The sequence below is a fragment of the Euprymna scolopes genome, chromosome 3, assembly GCF_053919585.1.
Source record: "Euprymna scolopes isolate OS-2025 chromosome 3, ASM5391958v1, whole genome shotgun sequence".
NCBI lineage: Eukaryota > Metazoa > Mollusca > Cephalopoda > Sepiida > Sepiolidae > Euprymna > Euprymna scolopes.
Genome location: NC_136484.1, coordinates 20842117 through 20868686, shown reverse-complemented (window position 1 = coordinate 20868686; position 26570 = coordinate 20842117). Strand labels below are relative to the sequence as shown.

Genomic DNA, 26570 nt, shown 5'->3' with positions numbered 1-26570 from the left:
ACCTTGATGGTGAATCCTAAGTAAAAAAAAAAATATATTGGCAAAGTTTGCACTCAGTTGCTCTTTTCTAGAAAGCAGCGATGTGATTGGCTATTGGAAATAGACGATTATCCAATAAAAATGAACAATGACTATATGGAAAATCATGTTAATAAAGGAAATATTCTACTGAATATAATATGCAATCGATGAAATTGATTTGAATAGCAATATTTTCGTTTGTATATTCCTTGTCTGATGCTATAAATCCAATTAGCTTTATTGTGCCAACGTAGTAAAAATACAAATGTCTATCAAATTAATTTTTATATATATATATAAATATAATAATGATTATTATTATTATTATTATTATTATTAACAGTAGTAGTAGTAGACTTTACTGCTCAATGTTAAACTCTTTCTCAGCCCATAAATTCACTCTGTAATCATTATTATTATGGACAGAAATTATTTTAAATGAAAATACGGAAATTAATCAAAAACAATTTTGGTTTACCTATTCATTTATGACCTATTTGTATTAAGACATCTTTAGTATTACCGTAGAGATAGTTTGATTTTATATTCTTAGTTCAAGGAAAAAAAAATAGTGCATTATTATTATTGTTGTTACTCACTAGGAGTTTTCACACAGGCCATCAAAAATTTCTCTATGAAACTACCTGTGGTGTTCCTTGGAGTCTGAGTTACAACAAATCGTCACAGATTTCCTGTACTCTTTACCTCTTTTGATATCATTTGCAAATTAATTTGTTATCACAACAGCCATTTACCATTGATTTCACGTTGGTAGCGACCATTAGTCTTCACTGGAATTTGGGTGGCAATAAGCCTTCGAAGGATTCCAATCCTCTTTTCGCTCATCCAGTAGAGGTCTGGTTAGTGGTTTCTCTTTTTGATCTTTCGATCCTCTTTGACACTCCGTGACCATTTGATGTGATATCGGTTCATACTGATATTAGGTTAGTGCAAAAATAGGTCGTTTTTTGACGTTCAACTTCAAAAGATCATAACTCCTTTCATAATAAACTTTATTAATTGAAATAAGAACGATTAGAATCGACACATTTTTACCAACTAGAAACAAGTTAATTTATTTCATTAGCATAGAAATCCGGTGTTCTAGAAGCGATGAACTTGTTGAAGGCCGATTCAGTATCATCTCGGCTTTTGAAGTATTTTTTGCGCTGGAAGTTATCGAGATGCTTGAAAGAATGATAATCGATGGGCGAGAGGTTCTGTGAATATGGCGGATGAGGCAGTCTCGTAGCCTAATTCGTTCAGCTTCTGTAGGATCAGTTGAGCAAAATGTGGGACAGCTTGTCCTCGAAGAGAATTGGTCCCTTCATACTGACCAATCTCGGGCACATATGTTGGAGCTTCTGGTGCATTTTGTTAATTTGTCGGCAGTACTTTGCGGTAATGGTTTCGCCCAGATTCAAGAAGCTGTGATGGATGAGATCGGCCACAGACCACCAAACAGTCACTATAACCTTTTTTGGTGCAATTACGGCTTCAGAAAGTGTTGTGAAGCTTATCTGGCATCCAACCACTGTGCCGAACATCGTTGGTTCTTGTAGAGGGTCTACTTTTCATCACACGTCACAATCTGCTCAAGAAATGGGTCATTTTTGTTACGCATAGGAGCATAGTAGACACCTCAAAACGACGATTTTTTTATTGTTGTTTAATTCATGCGGCACCCATTTATCCAAATGTTTTGACTTCCCTATTTGCTTAAAATGTCGAACGACTGTTGAGTGGTCAACTTCAGGTTCAACAGCAACTTCTTGTGGTTTTGCGAAGATCAGCTTCAATTAAGGCTTTCAAATGTTCGTTATCAACCGCAGTTGGCTGGTTGCAATTGTCTTCATTTTCGAGGCTCTCGTCACAATTGCGAAATTTCTTGACCCACCCTTGTGCCACACGTTCGTTAGTGGTTTCTGAACCAAACACATCATTGATATCACAAGCTGCCTCGGCAGCTTTTCGGCCTAGTTTGAACTGGAACAAAAAAAAACGTGCGGATTTGAATTTTGTCCATGCTGTTGAAAAGCCTGAAAAAAAAATGAATAAAGAGATTGAGAACGGTAATGAATAACACGATTCGATAGAGCGAAAAACGTACTTCAGAATGATATATAACATGGCTATACATATCAATGAATTAATTCAGAAATCATATATAAAAATAACGTGAGAAAACGATATCGTTTTTGCACCAACCTAATACGTTTTTGGGTGGGGGTGAGGTAGCTTATTATTATACAGTTTCAGTTTTCTTTTTCAACTAAAATTTTATAAGAAGGTAAATTTTATCTCTCGATTTTTCAGTATTTACTTCAACAGTGCTAGAGCTAGGTAATAAGTTCAGAAAATATATATTTTCATAATTTTATATATATATAATTATGATTATTCATTTTTACTTACAGGCACTAATGTTTCATGCTTATGCAATCATCAGTGTAGAGTAACAATTCCTGCCGGTCATGAGATTCAAACCCAGCCACAAAGCCATCTTTTGCTCCATTTGCTGAGCCTGTACCTCAAGGCCATCAAACAATTGTCACAGAAATGAAGGGCATTAAGAACTATTAAACGCCGAATTCGGACGAGTGCATTAGGTAATCTAGAGTGTTTGCACGAGCTGAGGTTGTGAACATTGCATAGATGCTAGTTGAGTACTGTAGTTGTAACTCCGCAGACAGTGGCCATCCTTAAGTATTCTTAAAGGGGCTTGATAATTAAAATTAAATAATCATTATTCATTTTATCTACAGTGTTTCATACTTACGCAATCATCAGTGTAAGGTAACAATACTTGCCGGCCATGAGATTCGAACCCATATATATATATATATATATATATATATATATATATATATATATGAAAATGTAAATTTTCAGAATTTTATTTAGATTTATATATATTTATATATATGAAAATGTAAATTTTCAGAATTTTATATATATATATATATATATATATATATATATATATATATATATATATATAGTTTGTAATAATTGTTTTGCTCCACTTTCCTGAATAGTAATTATCATTTCTGATGACCTTAAGAAATAAAACACATCAACTGTTGATTTTTTAAGTTGGTGAAGGATTTCTTTCTGTATTCATTTTAGGTGGCAGAGTTGTCTAACTTGCTATTTGCTTTCATCCAAAATAGTAACTTTAAGTAAAATAACTCATGCTTAGCCATTACAGCAAGTACATTGACTGGATTTTTTGGCAAATTAGATTGCTTAAAACTTATTTTGGTGCTTCTACAGAATTAGGACGAGATTTTGTAGTCGATAAATGGAGTTTTCAGATAAAAAAACAATGGTTTCAACTGATTTTTTTAGCCAATTCTAATAAGTTGCAATGGTAGCTTCCAAATTACGCAATCAAAATTACCTGAATATTACTGAATTATTTAACAAAACAATTCTAATCGTGAAGCAAGTGAAAATTTTCTGTAATCTTGTTTTAAACCAAAACGGAAAATTACCTCCTTTTTAAATGCTCCTGTGTTTTTTTTTCAAGCGTTTTCATCAAATTCTATTTTTTATTTTCTTTAATAATTTTCTACCTCCTCGATTTTCATTACTTTTGGATATAATCATCTTAAAAATACGAGGAATACCTAGATACCATTGTTTTTTTTTAATGTGAAATTCAGTATTAGGATTTCCGAAATTTCATCCTAATAGCGTAGAAGCGCTCTTATTAAAAATTTTTTAACACAAATAGATCACAAATGACAAATAAAACAAAATAAATTCATATTAGAAATAATGGTTGACAATTATGTACAGTGAGTTTAAAAACTTATCAGGTATAGTTGAAATTTTTAGAAAACGAAAATTGGGTGCAATGTACAGGTTTAATGCCCCCCCATTAAGTTTCAAGAGACAATGGATACCACTGTAAGAATAGCTGCATATGTAATTGTAAGGCAAGGGTTGCGCAATATCCAACCACGTCTCCTGAATCGGCACTGCTTGGGTCTAGCGGCAAGTAGAGGCACAAGACTGACTGGAAACAATGCCGAGATAAGCGGAGAGTACATAAAGCACCTGGAATTCCCAAATGATCACCCATTTTAGTACTGACCAGGCTCAACGTGGCTTAACTTCGGTGATCTGGTAGGAACTGGTGTCGACATGATTATGCCGTATGTAGTACGTGTACAGGTTGAAGACTTGGTAAAATGAAAATGTCATTCTTACTGCCAAGTCGTAGACAAAGTAAAACAAAACCTCTGATGTTAGTATTTCATTTAGCAGTGTCGCTTTTTAGGTGTTTCAAATCAAAGCAAGGCAGATTTAATGGCTGAACTTATATCATATAAGAGAACCCCCTCCCCAATTATCTTTAATAATTTTTTAATATCAGCATCATTATTTAAAAAAAAAAAAAAAAAGAAAGAAAATAGATGTAAAGTCAACGGCTGGCTTATTATTTTGTTAGGTCATCAGAAATAACATTTTTATTTTCAACTCGCGATAGTTCAGTCCTATCCTATAAAAAAAAGTATTACAAATTTACATTGTAAAACAAATAGACGATCTGCATCGTATGAAATGAATTTGGGAAGAAATCTTCTCAAATAAAAAGTCAAGGTCATTAGAAACGATCCTTTACAAGGGTCATTCCAAAAATAAAGCTTCCTTTTTTTTAATTCCGTCTGAAAGGATCAAAGACGATTGCAAACTGCATTGCTATGATGACTAAACTTATGCATTCACGATCTGAAAGTTTCATTTCTCTGTTGTAGATATTGACAGTGAGAGACTCTAAGAAAGCAACCTCTGTCATGGACGCGCATCAAAAGCAGAGATGAGTGATTGGATTCCTAGGAAAAATGCATTGAGAATGTGGTAACTATGTAGAAAAATAAATTCTGGAGTACAAAAGGTCGATCGTTTTAATGATACAACTCCCGTCTTTGTAGCTGTTTAACTTTTTGAGTAAAAAAAAAAAATAGGAGGCTTTATTTGTGGAATGACTCTTATATATAAGAAATAGTTAATTACAGATGTATTTTTTTTTTTTATATATTTTATATTAATATTAGTGGTAGCAGTGGTGAAACATATATTTTCCCATTATATTTAACAAAGGGTGTACACTAGAAAAACACACACACACACACACACACACATATATATATATATATATATATATATATATATATATATATACACACTATAATAAATTAAATACCTAAAGACACTAGTGTTTCATCCTTTTCGGAATGTTCAGTGCAGGGTGTCACGATTAACACCAGTCGACAGATTCGAACTTAGCAACACGCGGCATCTCTGACTCGATTAGCAAAGGCCATATCCATTCGGGTACCGTTAACCGCGTGAAATAATGTTGAATTTAAACATTAAAAAATTTTTTTTTTTTTAAATGTTCTTTATGTCAGTCACAGAGTGATCTAATCGTTATACGATGATCTATGTAAAGGAGCTAAAATTGACCGACTTTAATTCAACTGAAAGTGCTCAACGATAAAAAACAAGTTTCTTAAAGGGGCTGTCATAATTATTTTTTTACTATAATAATTAAATAAATATAAATAATGCACACACACACACACACACATATATGAAAAAGTCTGGAAACTTATTTAAGGCATCTCCTGTATGTATATATATATATATATATATATATATATTTAAAGTGATGGTTGTGTAGTTCCAACGAGAGAAAAAATGTATATTTAAAAGAGTGTAGCCATCAACAATTGTGGGTTTTTTTTAAAGGTTTTCATCATATTTTTATTTTAAAATATTTTTATTACGCGTTTCGAGCTTAGGGTGTGCTCTCTTCAGATATTTTCGTAAAAAGTTTTTCTTTAAAATGGGAGTTTGTGGATATGCCTCCGCTGATATTAAATATGTTTTTCATAGTGGCGTGATGCGTGTGTTCAGTGTTTAGACGTTCTGTCTCCAACTTCAAGTGTTTCACTGTGACCGGTCAAAGTTAGTTTCAAAGAGTGTTTTTTAGTCCATATGGTGAAGGTTTTTATGGCTTCTTTAGGGTTCTTTTTTAAAAGGCTTTCTTTCCCCATGTATAGCATACACTCACACACAATCCCATACGCATACATATATATTCTCATGTACATGTACACATGCGTGTGCCTGTATGCGTGTGCATGTGTACATGTACATGAGAATATATATGTATGCGTATGGGATTGTGTGTGAGTGTATGCTATACATGGGGAAAGAAAGCCTTTTAAAAAAGAACCCTAAAGAAGCCATAAAAACCTTCACCATATGGACTAAAAAACACTCTTTGAAACTAACTTTGACCGGTCACAGTGAAACACTTGAAGTTGGAGACAGAACGTCTAAACACTGAACACACGCATCACGCCACTATGAAAAACATATTTAATATCAGCGGAGGCATATCCACAAACTCCCATTTTAAAGAAAAACTTTTTACGAAAATATCTGAAGAGAGCACACCCTAAGCTCGAAACGCGTAATAAAAATATTTTAAAATAAAAATATGATGAAAACCTTTTAAAAAAACCCACAATTGTTGATGGCTACACTCTTTTAAATATATATATATATATATATATATATATATATATATATATATATATAATGATTGTGTTTTTTGAAACGTTGTCTGGCATGATTGTGGAAGAGAGCCACATCGGATACAAAATGCCAAAATGAAAAGTCGATTACTTATGACAGTGAGTGTCTATTTAAACAGCCCTCCCTACCCCTTTGCACTAAAACATGCATCGATTTGTGTGCCACGTTTTACCATTCAACTGGTTGGCATAACCTGTCATCACAAATCAACATAAAAAATAGTCTGCAGAGAAATCAGGGCAAATAAATCCACAAATATTTATACCTTCTATCTGTGGCAATTTTTTTTGTATCTGAGGAACTGTATGATGGTACAATGGACTGTATTTCTCATTACCACAATGAAACCCGTGTGAGACATTATGATAAAAAAGTATAGAATTCACCTATAAGTAAGTAGTTAAAAAAATAATAATAAATCGTGATTGTGAACTGATTTTTTTTTTTTTTTTTTTGGGTCATTAGAATGTAACTCTCAGGTGTGTGTGTGTACATATATTACAATATAAAAATGCGAGCATGAAATGTAACATGGTTAAGCTAAAACATGGAAAAGTAAAGGACTAGTTGTTAAAACTGGAAAAGAAAAGGACAAAATATTCTAGTAAAAAATATAATAAATTTATAACTTAAAATATTGCAGCATTAAGAATTTTTTAAAATTCAATTTATAGCATTATAGTATACAATTCTTGCCCTTTTCTTTTCCAGTTTTGACAACTAGTCTCTTACTTTCCCATGTTTAATCTTAACCATATTACTTTTCATGCTCGCATTTTTCTATTGTAATCCATGATTTTTCCAGCCTTCCAACAAATTCACTTGTTCTTTGTTTAATTTCAGTCTTATTTTTTTGCCCCCATAAACATAATATGCACATATGTAATAACAATATACGACACTCGTTTGCTTTCAATAAAATCCCCCAATTATCTCCCTTCCATTCTTTCTGTTTCACTTGTTACTTCTCTTTTCACAACAGAAGTGAATTAGTAGCAACACTAGTCGCTGAAGCGACGTGGTTGCTATGGAAACTAGTCATAAAAAACGTTGCTCACCTCCTTGCGTTTTTTATGATTTTTGAATACCACTACATTCATCATAAATTTTGTTTTACTGAATAAAAATTGAAACAAAATTTTTCACAATATAACTGAGAAGGTGATCTATAAACTGTAATAATTGTTTGAAATCTGGTCCAAAAATGAGTGAATGGTGAAGCTTTAAAGCAGTTCTAAATGACTAAAACCGCCACTTAACTATATATTCAAGCACGGTAGTTGAATGGTGTATATATATATATATATATATATATATATATATATATATATATATATATATATATATATATATATATTATTAAGCAGAAATCGCTCCACAGAAGGTATGATGCCACTTGATGTAAGGAGGTAGAAAAATATTACTTCAAGGTCAAAAACTAGCCAAAGATAAGTGTTAGATGGTAGATTATGACCCAGAAAACATCGCTCATGGAATGTGAGGACTAAAGGATAAAATAAGGGTAGCAAGAGTTACAAAATTGCCAAAAGTAAATCCAAGTATATATCTCCTTATATATATATATATATATATATATATATATATATATATATATATATATATATATATAATTATTATTATTATGATTATTATTATTATTATTTTCAATGTATGTGCTAAATAGCAAAATTATATCAAACCAAAATTAATATTTTTCTAATGATTTTTCCCCTGAGGAGTTGAGCCTACATCGAAAATCCATCGATTAAGGAAAATAATATAACTATTGTATTCTTTGTCTGTACAATAAATTTTTGTTGTGAAAATTATATTTTTTCTGAACAAAACTTAAATATAAAAACTGTGTGTGTATATATATATATATATATATATATATATATATATATATATATATATATATATATATATATAGTACTAATTAAACGAAAGCTAAACTATTTCTTCCATTCATTGTACAATCTTTTAATCTTCGATTCAGTAACTATTTAAGAATAATGTAATGCATGAGGTGGGGAGGGGTAGTATCTGTTCAGTTTTCACGATACACTCCTCTCAAGCATCACCTCATCTCTTTATGTGATGGAAGCAATGTATGTTCGTTCATCATGTTATTTATCTATGTTTGCAGAAATATGTGACCGGAAGAAGCGTATATATAATTCCATTTCCCAACGCCAACCTATTGAACAAGAGAACTGAATTAATATCAAACCGTTAACATGATCATAATACCATGTTAGAAAATTGCATGGGGTATGACATGTAATAAACATAATCTAGAATAAAACTTATTTACTTTTCATAAAATACACACACAGATATATATATATATATATATATATATATATAAATTTTTAAAAGTTTTCAAGTTTGCAAATTGAATAAATCTGTAAACTTAATGAAAAATATTAATTCAATGATCACATATTAATATTTATAGGACAATTCTAACCAGATGAGAGCTCAATATCTGAGATAGAGCATTGATATTAGAACTTGAATTTAAACTCTATGAATTAGAATTTACAACAAAATTTATTATTCAACATGGAATACAAATTGAAAACTTTAAAATTTTCATTATTCGATGGAGTTTCAAAGAATGGGTCTTATCCTCAGAGTAAAGTAGTTAGCAAAATGATATTTATAGACAGGCTAACAAATTACGAAAGAAGTCATATTTGTATGAAAGTTAATAATAATGCAGAAATGCATAGGTTAAAAAGATATTCCAAAGAAAGTCCAAGTTCGATCAAGAAAAGTTGGCAAATATGATACCATCCAAAAGAAAATGTTGATGTTTCAGATGCGTATGAAATAGTCCAATAGAAATTGCAATAACCAACGTGGTTGAAAGGTAAATTCCAAATATGAAGATTTTGTGGTAGATTTTTTCATTAGAAATGATACTATGTGATAAAGGTATAATTGGCATTCTGTCGAAAGAGAAGAAGCCCATATACTTTCCTCGGCTGAGGAAAATAAATTTCGCTTAAAATTAAATGCAAGGAAGCAATATTTTAATGATAAGCCAGACTTCTGTTTTTAGAATAAATCCAAACTAGTTGCTAAGCTTAAAATGTCGAAAAGTTTTCAATTTGTATTCCTTGTGAAATAATAAATTTTGTTGTAAATTTTAATTTTTATTTTGAATTTAAATTCAATTTCTGGTATATATACATAATGTCAGTAAAAAGTAAACTAGAGTGCTTAACTGTAATATAAGTAAAATTGCTTTTATATTATATATTGAGAGAAATAAGAGAGAGATTGATTTCAGTTCCGATAATTTGTTTTACAGAAGATGTGCCATGAGATATTTTCAAATGTTTTAGATTTTATTCTTAACCATCAAGCTCAGTTTAGAGCTCTTCAGATAAAGAGTGAAAAAAAAATTGAACGTAACTAGCAGTTGTTCGTTTTCATAAGGATTCTGTGCTTCCAGGAAAACCTTCAGGAATGTGGCAGTTTGTCCTTAGTAAAAGCAAAAGCTTCATAATTTGAAATACAGAAGTCTTAGAAATCTTAAATTGTTGCCAAGAGAAATATAGTACACACCAAAAAAAAAAAAAAAAAAATGGTAAAAATGCAGACAAGTGAGGTAAACTCGTCAGAAATTTCATCCGTAATGCTATGAAGTAGATAGAGGTCAGTATAGCCGTGATGAAATGCTTTGCGAATTGAGAGGAATTTATGTGTTGGGATTCTGAAAAAAAAAAAATGTTGGCATCTTTATAGAAAAACAGCATCAAAGAAAAATGTAAACATAGGTAGATATAAATAGATATCTAAATATATCGATATAAATATAGATGCATAGAGAAATAAATTAAAACTCGTTACTTTTATTTTTTAGAATTCATTTTCACCAACGCTTTTATATTTTTGATTTACACATGAAAATGAGAAATTGATTTCTAAGTGATTTGCCTGGGTATTTGGAGGTGTGTGTTGAGCAAAAAAAAAAAAAAAAAAATGGTAGTAGGCAGGCAGGCTTGAACCCGTGATGCGAAGGCGGAAAAGAAAATGAATGAAAATCTGATGTCTTATCCCTACTCCAGGACGCAACCGGAGGTTCGGAACGTTAAAATTAGGCAAAGTCAATCCAACCGATACGATGACTTGCAAAAATGGCTTGCAAAAAATCGACCCCTCCTTGTAGAAAACTGCCCAGTTGAGGGTGAAAGAATTAATATTTTGGGCCAATTTTTCGATATTTGTCATCCGAGATGTCGCGCTTCAAAATGATACCGATCTCGTGAAAATCCGTCGCCTCTGTCGAAAGTTTTATGCAGACATACATACATACATTTAAACAGACAGGTGAGATTTATATTATAGACTAGCGGGGGTTTTGAGGTGTGTGTGCTCTTAAATAAAAAAGAACCCGGGGTGGGGGGTAGGATCGAACCCGAAGCCCTGAGGCGAAGTTTGAAAATAAAATGTGAAAAAAACATGAACCGTTCGAATTTATCTGTTGGGATTCTGAAAAAAAAAAAATGTTGGCATCTCTATAGAAAAACAGCATCAAAGAAAAATGTAAACATAGGTAGATATAAATAGCTATCTAAATATATCGATATAAATATAGATGCATAAAGAAATAAATTAAAACTCGTTACTTTTTTATCTTTTATTTTATTTAACTCTATTTAGATATACTAATTGAAAGTTTCTGCCATACACATTAAACCTGGAAACTTTAAGTATTAATATAGCTTTGTTACAAACGGGCAGGTTAACACTGACTGATATTCCCAGTCAATGCTGGGTCAGGTCAGTTAGTGAAATCATGTAAACAAACAAGTCTCTTTTTAAAATGTCAAGGGCAACAACGTAGAATTATTTTTTTATGTAGTAGATTACAAACAACAAAAAAAAATGTCCATAATTATTTAATTATTTTACTCGGCAATAAATAAAACAAAAAAGAATTTCCTGAAAAATAAAAGATATAAACAAGAACAGTTCCGAATTTTTTAGATGAGGAATAATTTCATATTTTTTGGATTCTTCAGACTATTATTTTCATCTTCAATTTTATTTTCACGTTCCAGTTGATGTAACCTCAGACCTTCTTTAGGTGTATTGTGTCAAACTATGGAAAATTTTTCTGTCGAATTCGAGAATTTCATGCAGAATCCGTTATTTAATCCATGAGAGTGGCATGCTCTCGTCCCGTCAGCCATGACTGGGTAGAAGTCCTAAATAATTTGCAATTGTATTTTTGAGGGTCACCAATACTGAGGATTGAACCTTAAACCTTCAGAGGAGTGTAACTTTTACAACTGAATTTTACCAAGTACTTTATCCACTGATCCATGGATTATATGAATGAATCCGTTTTAAATTTTAGTGCAGATTCCCAAGTACGACAGAAAAATTCCCAAGTTTGACAAGATATACCTGAAGAAGGTAAGAGATTACATCAATTGAAACATTGTGAAAATATTGCTCGAGAGAGAACAGTAGTCCGAAGAATCTAAATAAAATGAAGAACAAATATTCTTCAGGTGTTTCCATTTAATTTGTGTAATTAGTAAGGAAAACGCTATATTTAACTTGGGCAGCATACGGACAGAGACCCTTATAGAGATTTGTGGACAGGTCTACAGGATGATTGGAATGTAACTCTGTATACTTGAAATTTATTACTAAAATATAATTCTTGGGAGTGTGAGATGTGAAGCTGCCCCTTTATTGTTTTCCTTTAGTCCTCACATTCCATGAGTGATATTTTTGATCTTGGGAAAAAATGCTATTTTTTGGGGGGTCAGCTGTTGTCTTGAGTTGTGAGATATGGACATTTTAAATCCTCTGATAGTATTCATCAGCATTCATTTATTAATCTATCCATCTCATTAACCATAATCTTAAAATAGATTTTTAGCCTTGATAAGTGTTGACTCAATAGCAAAAAAAGAAAATGTTGCAATATTCTTTATATAAGATGGAGGGTATGATCACCGAAAATTGGAAAGTTCTACTTATAGGAACTGACGAATCAAATAGAGCCACGTTCTACTAGCAACCAATCAAAAACCAGAATTGCTCTATAAAAATATTGGATCTTCAGCATTCCAGCACAATTTTTTTTCGTGTCAGCACGAGAGAGATCTTTCGCTATTTGCCCGCAAAATTATAAAATCCGGAATAATTACAGAACAGCTACCCACTGAAAATTCTTTATCTCCAGCACTCGTATAGAATAGCTACCCATCGGAAACCGTTTTGAAATTAAACATGGCTTTCAATTCAAGAGAAAAGAAAAAAAAACTGAATTGTGACAGACTGACCAACAGATGGACACAGCCCTTTATAAAGTTAAGTGAAATTCTGTTTCTAGCTCCAGCATGACAGACCAACAAAAATGCCATTTCAAACTCTGGCATGACAGACCAAAAAAAATTCTATTAATACTTCAAAACCAATGTAACAGACCAACGAAAATGCTATTTCAAACAACAGAGCGACTGATCCATTTATAGATGTACTTGAAAGTATCGAAAAATAGCTTGGTTCGTGTTTTTCTTCAATATGATTGTTGAAAATCTTCTCCAACAATACATCAGGAAACACTGACAGTCGTCCTCTCAGAACTACAAAAGCTCTGGAACTTTTTGTACGCTCCTCCACTATCCTTGGCCACTCTTTTTTTTTTTATTGTATTTTTCTTTTTCATGTCGCTGTGAACAGGAGTGAAACACAATCTTCAAGTCGTATTTGTCGATGTTCATCTTCATCTTATTTATAGACAACGTCCTTTGTCTTCTTTTTCTGCTATTTATTTGACATGTCAGTGAAAATTCCATAGAATTAAGATATTATGCCGCAATCTGGGTAGGTGTGCAAGGTAGTCTGTGGTGTTTGTCAGTCCCCTCGGTTATCATACTGATAGCTTGAGCTTGATTGGTAGGCAACAGACAACAGTAATTCATTTCTCTTCTCTTATCTCTTACTCTCTTTCTTTCTTCTCACCTTCTTTTTCTCCCCCCCCAACTTTCTTTCTTCTCTTCCCACCTTATCTTTCTCCCCCTTATTTCTCTACTCCCCCTCCCCTTATTTCTCTACTCCCCCACTCCATTCTTTCTTTGCTTCCTCTCCCTCTTCTTTTTCTACTCCCCCTCTTTCTCTACTTCTCTCCTCCTCTTTCTCTCTCCTTTCAATCCTCTCTTTTTCTCACTTCCCCTTTCTCTCACCTCCTCTTCTCCTCATTTTTCTTCTCTCCTTTTTTAAAATAAAATTACTAAACCCATGTAGTTAAAACTCTAAATATCTGAAACAACTACAAAATCCCACTTTCCTAGAAATTCCACACTCTTCAAAATTCATCCCCTACGCTTTTCTTAACACTGCCCTATAGTCTAACACCCTTATTCCCAACCATTTTCACAGCCCCATAATCCTAGACAGTTTCAACACCGCTTTATAAGCACCAAATTTATTATATTTTCCAAACAACTCATTTATTCTTATTTTATTTATTTTCCTTTATTTCCCTTCCTCCCTAAACTCGACTGCAATTATAAAATCTACCCAACAGAATTTATTGATTTCCTACCCAAAGATTTTATATAAGCTATATTGAACGCATCTGTTTATCCATTTGAACTGGGCGTATCTTAGCTCTTTCTGTCCCCCACCATCACCACCACCGTCGTCATAGACGATTGCTGACTCTTTAACTTGGTTTTCGCCTTAAGACACGTGCAGGTCATCATCCAGAACCCAACAAACTTTTTTTGACGCATTCAATTATTTATTTCCCTTTCTTTTCTTCTTATTTTCCTCCTCTCTTGCCTTGTCTTATCTTCATACTTTTACAAATTTTTAATTTAATTTTTGTTTTATTTCTATTGTTCCCCCTCTTTTCTTTCCCCTCTTTTCCCTCCTCCCCTTTATCTCTCTTACTTCCATATTCTTTGTTTTTAACATCCATATGTAATCACAAAAAAAAAAACCCTTTCCTTTTTATTTTTATTTTAACTTTAATCATCTGACTATATGGACGGATAATTTTTATCCTGTCTATTAAAACAATTTGTAATGAATTAAGTTATTACACTTAAGGTTGTAATAATTAAAAATATGTTTGGCTCTACTAACGTATTGAGCACTTTATATCCTTGTTTTTTTACCACAGATACCCCTTAGTATATATATATATATATATATATATATATATATATATATATATATATATATATATATATATGTGTGTGTGTGTCTGTTTGTTGCACAAACATTATTGGATACGCACGTGCATACATGTTTCAGTGGAATTCCAATTCAAGCATAACATTTCATCAGACCAAAAAAGAATCGATATTGAAACGGGAGTCAAAATTAATTTAGTTTTATAAATGCTTGGGTGTGGTTTACGTTCTGTGGTTGGAGGGAGGTGTGGTGAAGGAAAGGAGTAGGGATGACAGGGGAGGGGAGTGTGATTTCGGGTAGTTAAACTGCTGTAATGGGAAGGTGTTGGTATTCTTTTTACTTGGTAGTTGTTTATTGGTCTAAGTTTTCACTTTAATCTGAAGTTATACTATACTCTTATTGTTGCTACATCCCTATCTTAGGTTTTATATTTTATACACTGCACTTTCTTCCAGAACGTAAACCACGCCCAAACATCTTATAAAACTAAGGTAATTTTGACTCCCGTTTCAATATAGATTCTTTTTTTGGTCTGATGAAGTGTTATCCTTGAATTGGGGTTCTACTGAAACATGTATGCACATATGTAACCAATAATGTTTGTATAATAAACAGACTATATACCAGCTCCTGCATTGAGCACTCTTTAATAATCATGCGATTTTCATTGGATTTACATGTAGGAAACCAATCGATACAACCATTTTATATATATACTAGCAAAAGTACCCGTCGTTGACTAGGTTCAAAAACAGCCTACAGAAAATGGACTGATTTATGAAAGTATGATAGGTTATGAAAAGGAAAGGTTGTAAAGAGATAGCTTCGAATTTGGCGTATCAAAACCAAAGCAAAATATGATCAAAGTAAAAATAAAATAATTTATTATACCATACCTGTTCACACTGAAACACTTATCACAATATTCAGTGGATCTATAGTTAAAAAATCTTGTTAAACTTTGTGACATATTTCGATTCTATGGAGATTAGGTGCGAACGAACACCCCATAATTCTATTATACCATATTTCTTCAAACTGAAACATAATTATCAAAGTATACTTACGCAGATAGATATGAAAAGTCTTTATTAAAGTTTGTGCCTATTTCCATTCTGTGGGGGCCAGGTGCGAACGCAGACCCCACAATTTTATTATACCATCCCTATTTAAGTTAAAACATACTTACCAAAGTATTATTATGTACATCTATATCAAAAACACTTGTAAACGTTTTTTATTTTTTATTTCCATATTTTGTGGACCAGGCGCGTATGCAGAGCACACAATTTTAATGAATCATCATTATGCCAGATCAAACATAACCATTCCTGTGTCTCGATACATCTTCTATCATTATATGTGATCAGTTTTCTATAATAGTCAACCATATAGGAGCCTATTCGTGACCAGACACACACACACACACACACACACAGACGTTCAGCTTTATATATATATATATATATATATATATATATATATATATATATATATATATATATACGTTTTATTTTTTATTACCGTATTTTTCTGTTAAGTTACATTATGGTTTCAGCTACCCGGCTAACCCTCTCCAAGCACTTAACAACAAATAAAACCCAAATAAACCGAATCATAGCCCCCTCCCCACCTCCGAACCTAAGCGAACACCCAACAGGTCAAGACATACTTATCAAGAAATCATCTCACCAACGCGCCAAAAACTTAAACATTAAGACTCGAATTTTAAATTAACCCCTTCCTCCTACCCTCACATATCCCCCTCCCCCCTCCATGTATCCCTATGCCCTCAGCCACACCAGAAATGAACTTCCCAGACCCTCCCCCACAAACACCTAATGTCCTTAAACTCCAAAACTAAAACACTACCGACATACCAAGCACCCTCCCACCTTTCCCCCTTGTTCCCTTCCTCTTTTTTCCGAGCTTCTCGCACCCCTCCCCTGACATCATTCACTCTTTCATCCCATAAGAACATTTCTGTAAAAGTCTGAGGAAGCTACAGACGGCCAAAAAACGGCCGGGTAGCTGAAACAATGTAACTTAACAGAAAAATACGGTAATAAAAAATAAAACGCATATTTGTTCTACAACAGTATTGAGCACTTTCTTCAGGTTTTTATTAATTATCATTTCTACTACATATATAATGAGAGAGAGTATAGCAAGATACGGTATAGAAGCTGTTGATTCTCTGCTTGCTTCATTTTTCTATTTCCTGCTGTTACCTTGATAATATAGATCTATTTATTACATTTTGCCTTTTCTTTACAAGAAGTGTTCATCGTGGTTGAAGGTCTTCCTCAAAATTCCAGGTATTTCTATCAGGTCATGTGTACTTTGGAGAAAGAGTTTGCATGAAAGTGAAGATCCTCTTCTGCTATGACATGGCGGTTGTAACTAAGTGATGGGTTGGGCAGGAGATCATGCTGAATGTGTTCTACTTCATAGCCTGATAAACCAAACTACATTGATGAAGGTTATGGGGGAGGAGGAGGAGGCGGTTCCTAGTTTAACCTTACTTTCAAGCAGGGCACAAGGACAAGCTTCGTCTTAAGCCCTTTAAAAAGTGATGGACAAAACATGTTTAAACTTGTTCTCACTGCGTTTATTTTGAAGTTATCGACAATCATGGGTTGACCGCTATCGTGAAATAGGTGATAATTGTTTCCCCGGAGTATAAATATCAAGGGTCCCAAAATAGTCCCTATTTAATCATCTCCCCCACGAGAGTAAGCACAAGGTCGTTTTTTAATGTTGGGAAAATTTAACTCCCCAAAAATAAGTACTCTGAATTTTGATAAAAAATTTTAAAAGTGCCTCAGTCTGAAAGAATTTCTCCTTCATTGACCAAGGACAGAATTAATTTGGTATATAGAGTATTCAGACATCTGGAAAACTTTTTAGTTGATTTTCATCCGAAAAAGAGCTGCTAAAGGGTCAAAATTGAAAAATTGGTATGTGGGGGAGGGGGCAGTCATCGGTTTTTTATCTATTTATCAACTGTTTCACGAATGTGCATGCATGAATCATTCACATGACAGATTATTTATGTTAAGAATAAGTAGGTTTGAAAACACTTTTTAAATATTGTGTCAAGCTGGCCGAATGTTTATCGTACTTAACTCACTGTCTTTAAGTTTTGGTTTCAATTTTGGCTCGATTTTTTTTTTTTTTTTTTTTTTTTTTGATTACAAGAAGTGAAGTGTTTAGAAAAACATGATACTCGCGTGCATATGTCTCAGTTTCTGTATTAATTAAAATATAATATTTATGCCTATTTTACGACCGGACAACGCCGGGCAGCCTGCTAGTATAATATATTAGAAGGTATCCTTAACATTGTTCCTGGAATTGAACCGCATATTTCGATTTATTATTGTAATAGCGTGACCACCCTACAGATGATAATGAACTCTCCATTTACTGTAAAGACCGGGAGAATATATCTTTTGGTGTTAGCGGACGGGTTATGCTCGAGTCTTGTATTCCTGGTGGTTGGACTGACATATACCAACACTCTTCATTCGTGGTATTTGCTTTTCTGTTCAATATTTGTTTCCATTAATTATCCAGTTATGTTTTTTCTGGTCTCTTATGCAAATACAAAAATTATTTTCATAATTTCTAAAATAAAATGTCTTTGATGTTTATGGGTTATGCTAAACTAAAATTGCATAGAACTCCAATTAAAAAATGGGTACTTTTGTAGATTAAGGACCGTGCTATCATTAGAATTTTTCGGACAGTTTTTGTAAAATGCCGGGAGATGTTGAATGAAAATTTTTTTGTTATTTCCCCCCCCCCCCACACACAAGAATGCTGGCCAATCTTTTCGATGTAAAAAAAATATTTCTGTTGTAAAAATAATTAAATGAAAATTAATTTAAAAAACGAAAGCACTATTCTCTTTGTTATTACAAAGAAAATACAATGAATTGGACAATTTTTACGGAACTTGAAGAAAATTAGAATTAAAATCAAGAAGAAAATAACCATTCATTGTAAGGTGAAATTCATGAATAAATATTTCTTTTTTTGTTGGATAAGAAACAACTGACAGCAAACAAAATTTTTGATTTGATTTTTATGATTACTTTTTAATGATTTTTTGTTGTTGTTTAAATCAAGATAAATATTTAGTTTTGGGGCCCTTGATGCAGTAGGTGAATGTGTTGAGTCTCTATGGTTCCAAGTGAATATTTTCTGAAGATAACGGTTTCAATCCTACTCAAATCCGGCCAGAAGGATTAGTTGGCCAAAACGTGGTGAGAGATCAACTATGGAAGGCAGTAATTACTGAGGATACAGATAAGCGATGTAGCATTTCTATCTCATAGCAGTTAACCTCCTGAAGAAAATCAGAAATAGTTGACCAAAACGTGGTGCAACAACATGATGAGGATAACAGTTTGTAAACAAATATTTAGTTTTTTAATAATAAACCAACGATAGCAAGTAAATATTTTCTTAATGATTTTTGTATGTTTTTCTTTTCTTTTTCTTTTTTTGTTTTTTTGCTGCTGCTGCTTGGTTCAACATTTCATTACATTACAGCGTTTTACATAAACTGTCCGCTAAAATCCAACAATAGCACGATCCTTATTCTGCACAAGTACCCAAAAATGAATACTATCTTTTTAATTCCTCATACATTTTTTACATGATAAAAATCGTGTTTGACAATATCAATATCATCCAAAGAAAAGATAAACTATTGATCGAAAGAAATGAAGCAGTGTCAAAATGTTTACATGAAAACAGATTTATTTGCTTAATGAAATTAGGCATCTTTTCCACACATTAGATTTTAGCAGTTGATCTCTTAGCAAAACAAATGATATAGTCAATCTTTATATAAATATAAATTTATATATAAATATAATCAGCATGTTTTAGTATAGGTTTCAAACTTTAATGATTATGAAGGGTTATACAAATGATAATCTCCAGTTTGGAAAATGAAAAATATTTCTGATTTACATAAAATTTAAACCATAGATATACTTATCAAGGTCCAAAGATCACTCGAGGATAAGGGTTAATTAGTTTCAGGTGATTGGTGAGACAACACCGTGATGATCGATAGTGGTGGAACTCAAGTAAGGTTTAATTATTGAAGAGGACGGCTCAACAAGAACCTGTTTATGTTAGATTTGAAAACGATTATGATATAGTCAGTTGGGAAGCAGGCTCGCAGTATTGTGATTTTGCAATCTGGTACATCTTTGCATATTATTATTATTATTATTATTTACTTGCTAGGAGTACTCACACATGTAATTATTATCGATTTCTCACCAGCAATAACAAGGAGTATTCTCTGGAATCTTAGTGATAATAAATCTCCCCAGATTTTCTCTTCTATCCACCTGTTTTGATAAACTTTGCAAATCATTTTGCAGTATCGCAATAGCTGTTTACCAGTGATTTCTTGCTGCCAACTATCATTGACCTTCTGGATTTTGGGTGGCAATAAGTTTTTCCAATGTTACAGTACCCTCTGCACCCTTTAAGTGGGGAGTCTGGTTGGTGCTTTTGTACTTTAGTCTTTGCATTTTCCTTAAGCCTTATTATTTTTATCCCACGTACATATTCTGCTGAAGATGGCAAAAGAGAAATAGAAGAAAGTTCAACAAATTGAATACAAAAATAAAAGGTACAAGCAATCGTTATGAAATAAGGATAGAAACAAATATCTGTATTATATCTATATTATGTATAACTCATCGGTTGTGTTTTGATCAGTTTTATAAATTAGGACAACGGAGGAGGAGGGAGAAGAGTGAAGAGGAGAGAAGGTACAGTGAGAGAGGAGGAGATGGCGGAGTATGTGCAGATGGGCAAAGAGGAATCCTAAAGTAATATGGGGAATTAAACGGAGAGTAAAGAAATGTGGGGGGGGGGGGACTCTTGATAAAGAAATGCACTTCTGGTTTTGACGATATGCCAGTTGCTACAAACATATCTAGTCTTCAATCATAATAATAATAATAGTGATACGAGCAAGTACGTTAAACAGAGGCCAAAAGTGCAAGGTCCCATTTGTGTTTGCGCTTAGGAAATCTTATACCAGTTTTCAGAGTTGTTATCCAGAACATGAATTCTCAGACTTGTTACATACTACTTAGCAGTAACATGCGTTTGAAGTTAGGTGTTACACATCTCCCAATAAGTCCCGAGCCTAATTAGTAAACAACTATTCATCCCAACGCTTCTCTAACAATTCTATCCCTTTTTTTTTTTTTTTTAGAAAGATTTGTCTTTGACAGTACACCTCGTTTTCTCCTATCACTTCTTCATTAGAGCCAAATCTTTCTCTGTAGAATTCTTTTGAGGCCTGCAAACAGTCAGTAGTCACTAAAGGCCAGATTAAAAAAATAAAGTGGATGTGGAAGCAGTTTAAACTGCAATTCATGTTAGTTTTGCTATCGTTGCAGTCAACTTTTGACACGCTGCATTGTTTTAGTGAAAGAGTACTTTTTTCTTAAGTTGTTGCTTTTTGACGATTTACTTGGGTAATATCATTGGAGCACAGGATGGTGCAGGTGCTAGTGTAATTGTAAGAGTTAGGTGAGATGAGAACTTTTGCCATTGCTAAATAAAAGTGTTACCACTGTCACTCAAGGGAAGAATCTATCAGGCATATGTATGCATTTTGACGTATGGAAGTGAAATCTGACCAGTGAGGATCGCAAACATTTGTTCTATGAAGAGAAATGATACGAGAATATAATGGATGTATAATGCGAGTTTTTTTTTTTGTTTTTTTTTTTTAAGAGGCTTAGTTTTGATGACCTTAAAGAAGTATTAAATCTGGACAGTATAGGGAGATGTGTGCAGAACAGAAGACTGATGGTATTCATTTAAGTGGTGTCAAGCCTGGTACGGGCATTGACGACTATGATTCATTTATCTATTTCCCTAGAGGCATTCGTAAATTTATTGTGGTTCATCATTCAGGCTGTTTCTCCAAAGTGTTTGATTCATTGCCACAGCTTTCTTTGCAGTTGAAGCCCAGATTAAAAAAAAATAAAACAGATTGGATGCGGAAGAAGTTTGAACTGCAATTCATGTTAGTTTTGCCATTGTTGCAATCGACTTGTGACCTGCTGCTTTGTTGCAATGAAAGAATACCTTTTTTCTCCAGTTGTTGCTTTTTGACGATTTATCCAAATGCATTAACAATGCTATGTTCATTCATTCAAGTGGTATCCTGCTTGATACAGGAATTGATAGCTATGACTCTATCTTTCTCCCACAAGGCATTCATGAATTCATTGTTGCTCATCATTCAAAACCCCATTCACGCTGTTTCTCAAAAGTGTTTAATGTATTACTATAGCTTTCTTTGCAGTTGTACAAACAGCAAGTTGCAGTTTCTTTCTGTCCGAACAGTTCTCATACTGGACAATTGTCCTGACAGTTGTACCCAATGGAATCTTCTGCTCAGCATAATAAGATATGAAACCATAAACAGAATTATTCCTGATTGCTTGTATATTACATCAGTCACCTGCTTTTCTCGCATTACTCTGATCGGGGGGAGGGGATGAAGTGGATTCTCAACCTTGCCCAAGGGTCTCCTACAGATTAGCAGAGGGTGAGAAAGTGCCTTAATTTTTCTTTGACAGTAGTGCTGTCCTGCCATCCTATACAACGCCTAGCATTCCTAAATGGTCACCCATCTGGTACTGGCCAGACTCGTCATTGCTTGACAGGTGATCTGGCAATAACCGATTTATCAACGTGATTATGCTGGATATAATATTCGTTATTGGTGATTTTTCCCTTCTCAAAATAATCGATGAACAAAGTATCTTGCACATACCAAAATATGAGCAAAACCCTGTCTTCTGATGTTTGCCTGTTTTGTTATTTTAGACAGTTTTCACATGATGGTGTCCATTCAGCTGACTGTTGATTTGATTCTGGAGTGAGATGATGGATCTGTGTTTTATCTATTGTGTCACATATTGATGCAAAAGCTCGTTTTTGTTGCATTGAAACAATTGCAAACAATGTTCTGAATTGTCAATGTTTTGTTGTTTGGAATTGACTGTGAGAAAATGCGACATCTACTTTAAACACAGCTTTCTTATTAACAAATATTATCTTAACCTCCTTTATTATTTCACATAACTTAAATTTACACTTGACAAAATGAGTTTGTGGTCTGTTTTGAATGTTTGTCTAGACAACTGCTGAATTTGGGCGACTTGAGTGTTCAGTATCATTTGTGTTCGTATGATCATGTTTAAAATCAGCATACCGCCTCTTAAGCATTGTTTCCGATGGAGCAAAGTCCAAATAACATGTACCAAGCTGTTTTGCTTGAGTAGTACTTATCCCATCAGAAAGCAATGCTTCATCAGATTTGTTTTTGTTTTTAAAATTTGCAATGGTAGCTGCGTTCAAATAACTGTAATTTATAAAAGAAAAAAAAAATCGATGTTGAAATAAGACATTTAAAGGTTAATATTTTATAAAATTGTATGAATTTTTTTTTTCTTTTTTTTTAGTCGTGTTATCTACATGTCAGGTGGACATGATGAATTAGATTGATGATTAGTCAAAATCAGGTTAATAGGTGTAAAATGATGGCGATCTAAGATTCCAGTTCCTGTTCATTTCATACATGAGATCTTGGTATTTTCTTATCTTCTCCCTCTCAACTCTGTTTAAGCTACCTTCATTAGGAACACTAACTTCAACTAGGGTTGCTACTTTCTCTCTATTGTTTCATATCACGATGTAAGGTTTCACAGCTGCATTTTATATATATATATATATTCCATAATAACCAAGACAACCATATATCACATGTATTTTATTATAAGATGTATTTCTTTTGTGTTATAATCGTTTCATAACCATTTGGACAAGCTTCAACATTATTTTGTTAAAAGATATTCCGAAATGGCTTCTCTTCAGACACGAAATTCAATTGTAATACATATATAAAAGCATACACCATTTCTTATCTACAAGCAGCGAAACTCACCTCTCCATCTTTCATTTTCTTGTTTTATATATATATATATATATATATATATATATATAGCCACAGTGGTTGGTGTAAAACTTTTTTTCCAACAGTTTTTTCTGGCAATGTTCCTAGGACTGGCTGCTACATTAGATATTCAACTTTTTACAGAAATATTTATGAGGCTAAAATATACAATATATCATGAAATGAAATGCCGTGAAGACAGGATGTATGAAAAAAAGACAACAGGAAAAACAAATTAAACACAGAAATAAATCATGAAAAATGAGAGCATTAAAGGATGGGGGGGGGCAATAAATGTCTTAAGATGTAATTTTTTTCCCCTTTTGTCTTATTTTTTTCACAAATATATTTATATAGATATATAACTAAAATAATCATAAAATCAGAAATGATAATTTATATATGAAAAATTAAATTACTGATTTAATTTTATAACTTTGTTAATTTTTTTAGTAATATATCAAACATTGGCGAAGCATAATTTTTTCCGCCATTAATTTTGATGCAGGATGTTCACTAGTGTTTGACATTTTTTCATTGGGTTCAATTCTTTACTTGATCAAAAAAAAACTGCACCTAGTTTTCTTTTGTCAATTTTTTTCTTTTCTTCAACTTAAACATAATGTTATTGTTTGTTTTATAGGATTGGTCAACTGATTGTTTTTATTATTTGGCTATTCTGGTTCCTTATAAGATATTGGATGGAAAAAAAAGCAACTATTAGTCAGCCAACATATTTATTTAAAATTTTTTTTTTTTGGAGCACAAGATATAATCGTCCACTGTTTGAACAATCCCAGAAGTGCAGATTCCTACCTTAGTCATTTGCACACAATTCAATTTTCAATGACATTTGAAAAAATTGTGGTGTAGGCTTATCTTGTCAAGGCAAGAGAAGGCGAACTGTTTGTATGTGTTTGTGGACATAGTACACTTGCAAGGTAAAAAAACGAACTTTTATAACGCGATTTTTCTGACAAAGAAAGAAGAATTGCTGCTTTCTGGTTCAGTATTACTGATTTTATCAGCTTATTTGCTATATCTCTCTTGTTGACTTATTGTTTGATGCTATCCTGATACATAGGTCTAATTCTAAACTTTTTTTGTTGACATGTCATATATTGTTGCTCAATTGATAGTGACGTCTCTGTCCTTTCTTTTTCTTCTTATTGGAGTTGCTTTCTTAATAATGGTAGTTAGAAAAGTCCTGGCTCTGAAATACTAATTCTAAACTTTTTACTTCTAATGTAATTTTCCACTACTATAATCATATATGAGAAATACCGTTTTCACATTATTTTTACTCACGCAAGATGTCTTAATCGGATATAATTTTTTTAACGTATGACATAGAGATACTTCATGGGAGTAGAAAGTGGTTCTTGGGTTTACTTAACTCTCGCTTCCCTTATTTTTTCCTTTAGTTCTCACATTCTATGAGTGATGTTTCTGACAAAGAGGGAAGAATTGCTGCTTTTTTAGTCAAAATCTATTCCATTTAACACTTATCATTGGCAAGTTTTTGACCTTAAAGTAGTTTTTTTTTTTTTTTTTTAGCTCTTTACATCAAGTGACTTCATGCCTTGCCTCTAGAGCGATTTCCATTAAAAAAAGATCCGTTCCATCAACACATATTGTAAACAAGAGTACTCTCCCTTTTTATTTTTCTGATGAAAGTTTTGCAAAAAAAAAAAAAACCAAAAAAACCTGAGAGTTTGAATTGTAACAAGAAAGGGAAAAGATTTTCTGAAAACTTAAAATCTTAGGCCAATTTAGCAAAACTTAATTTTCGCTAACTGTCTTTGAAAACTTTTCATTAATCATTAATTTTCTGCCTTGTTTTTTGTTTTGTAATTTGGTGATATGTCCACTACTGTGACAATTTATCAGGCTGTCTGAAGATATTAGCTTCCTGAGACGAAATGCACCTAACATTGATGCTTTTTGTTTTTCTACTTTCTTTTGCAAAATTTAATATGTTCTGCAAAACCAAAACCGGTCCTGGATATGACCTAAAACTATATCCGATGGTGAGGCCCCACCTTGCGGGCTTTGGGGAGTGTGGAGCCACCCTTTAATTGCCATTGCCCTCAGGTCTACTCTGACCCGGAGTGGTAGTACCTGTTAGGGTCCCAACTATGGGTTAAATAGAATCTGACTTAAAAATAAAATATACTCCATTAAAAATCGTTCCTCAAAATAACTAGATTCGGCATTAAATAACCTGAAAAAGGTTGATATGCTGTAAAACAAAAACAACCAACCAAAACCAAAAACAACAACCCACCTTTCCCCTCTTTTCTTTCTTCCCATTTCCCCTCTCTCTTTCAATCTCCCCCATTTCCTGATTGGTTTCCTAACTTAAAATGGTACCAAACATTAATACTGTAACCCTTTCCCTCTACCATTGCAAAACTCATTCATGTTCTGCAGGGCAGGGAATAAAAACGATAAAATCCACTATAAAACAACCAAACCAAACACTACAAACTAGCGATTGAAGATACAAAGAACTTGAAGAACTGGATGCAACATGAATATTGTTTCCAAAAAGAGTTGATATGTCGTAAAACAAAACAACCAAACCAAACCAAATCAGAACAAGGCAGATTTCCGCTTAAATCGCTAGAGCTTCCATGGATGTGAATTCTTTATTTTTGGTTGAAATCTTTTTTTTCTTCTTTTTCTTCTTTTTTTTTAATAAAAAAGAATCTGATTTCAACCAAATAACTAGCAC

At 32.8% G+C, this 26570-nt stretch overlaps 1 protein-coding gene across 7 annotated transcripts in view; it reads left to right on the top strand.

Annotated features, from left to right (window-relative positions):
• The window catches only part of LOC145253622 (TBC1 domain family member 1-like), a 386800-nt gene that overhangs the window by 206392 nt on the left and 153838 nt on the right, over positions 1–26570 (top strand). Inside the window, exon 1 of one of the 7 annotated variants that reach the window (XM_080112957.1) lies at positions 24632–24774. The exons of the other annotated variants lie outside the window; for them this stretch is intronic. The gene's annotated coding sequence lies outside the window, so the exon portion shown is untranslated. Of the gene's footprint in view, positions 1–24631; positions 24775–26570 lie in introns of those variants that run through there. 7 annotated transcript variants of the gene reach the window in all.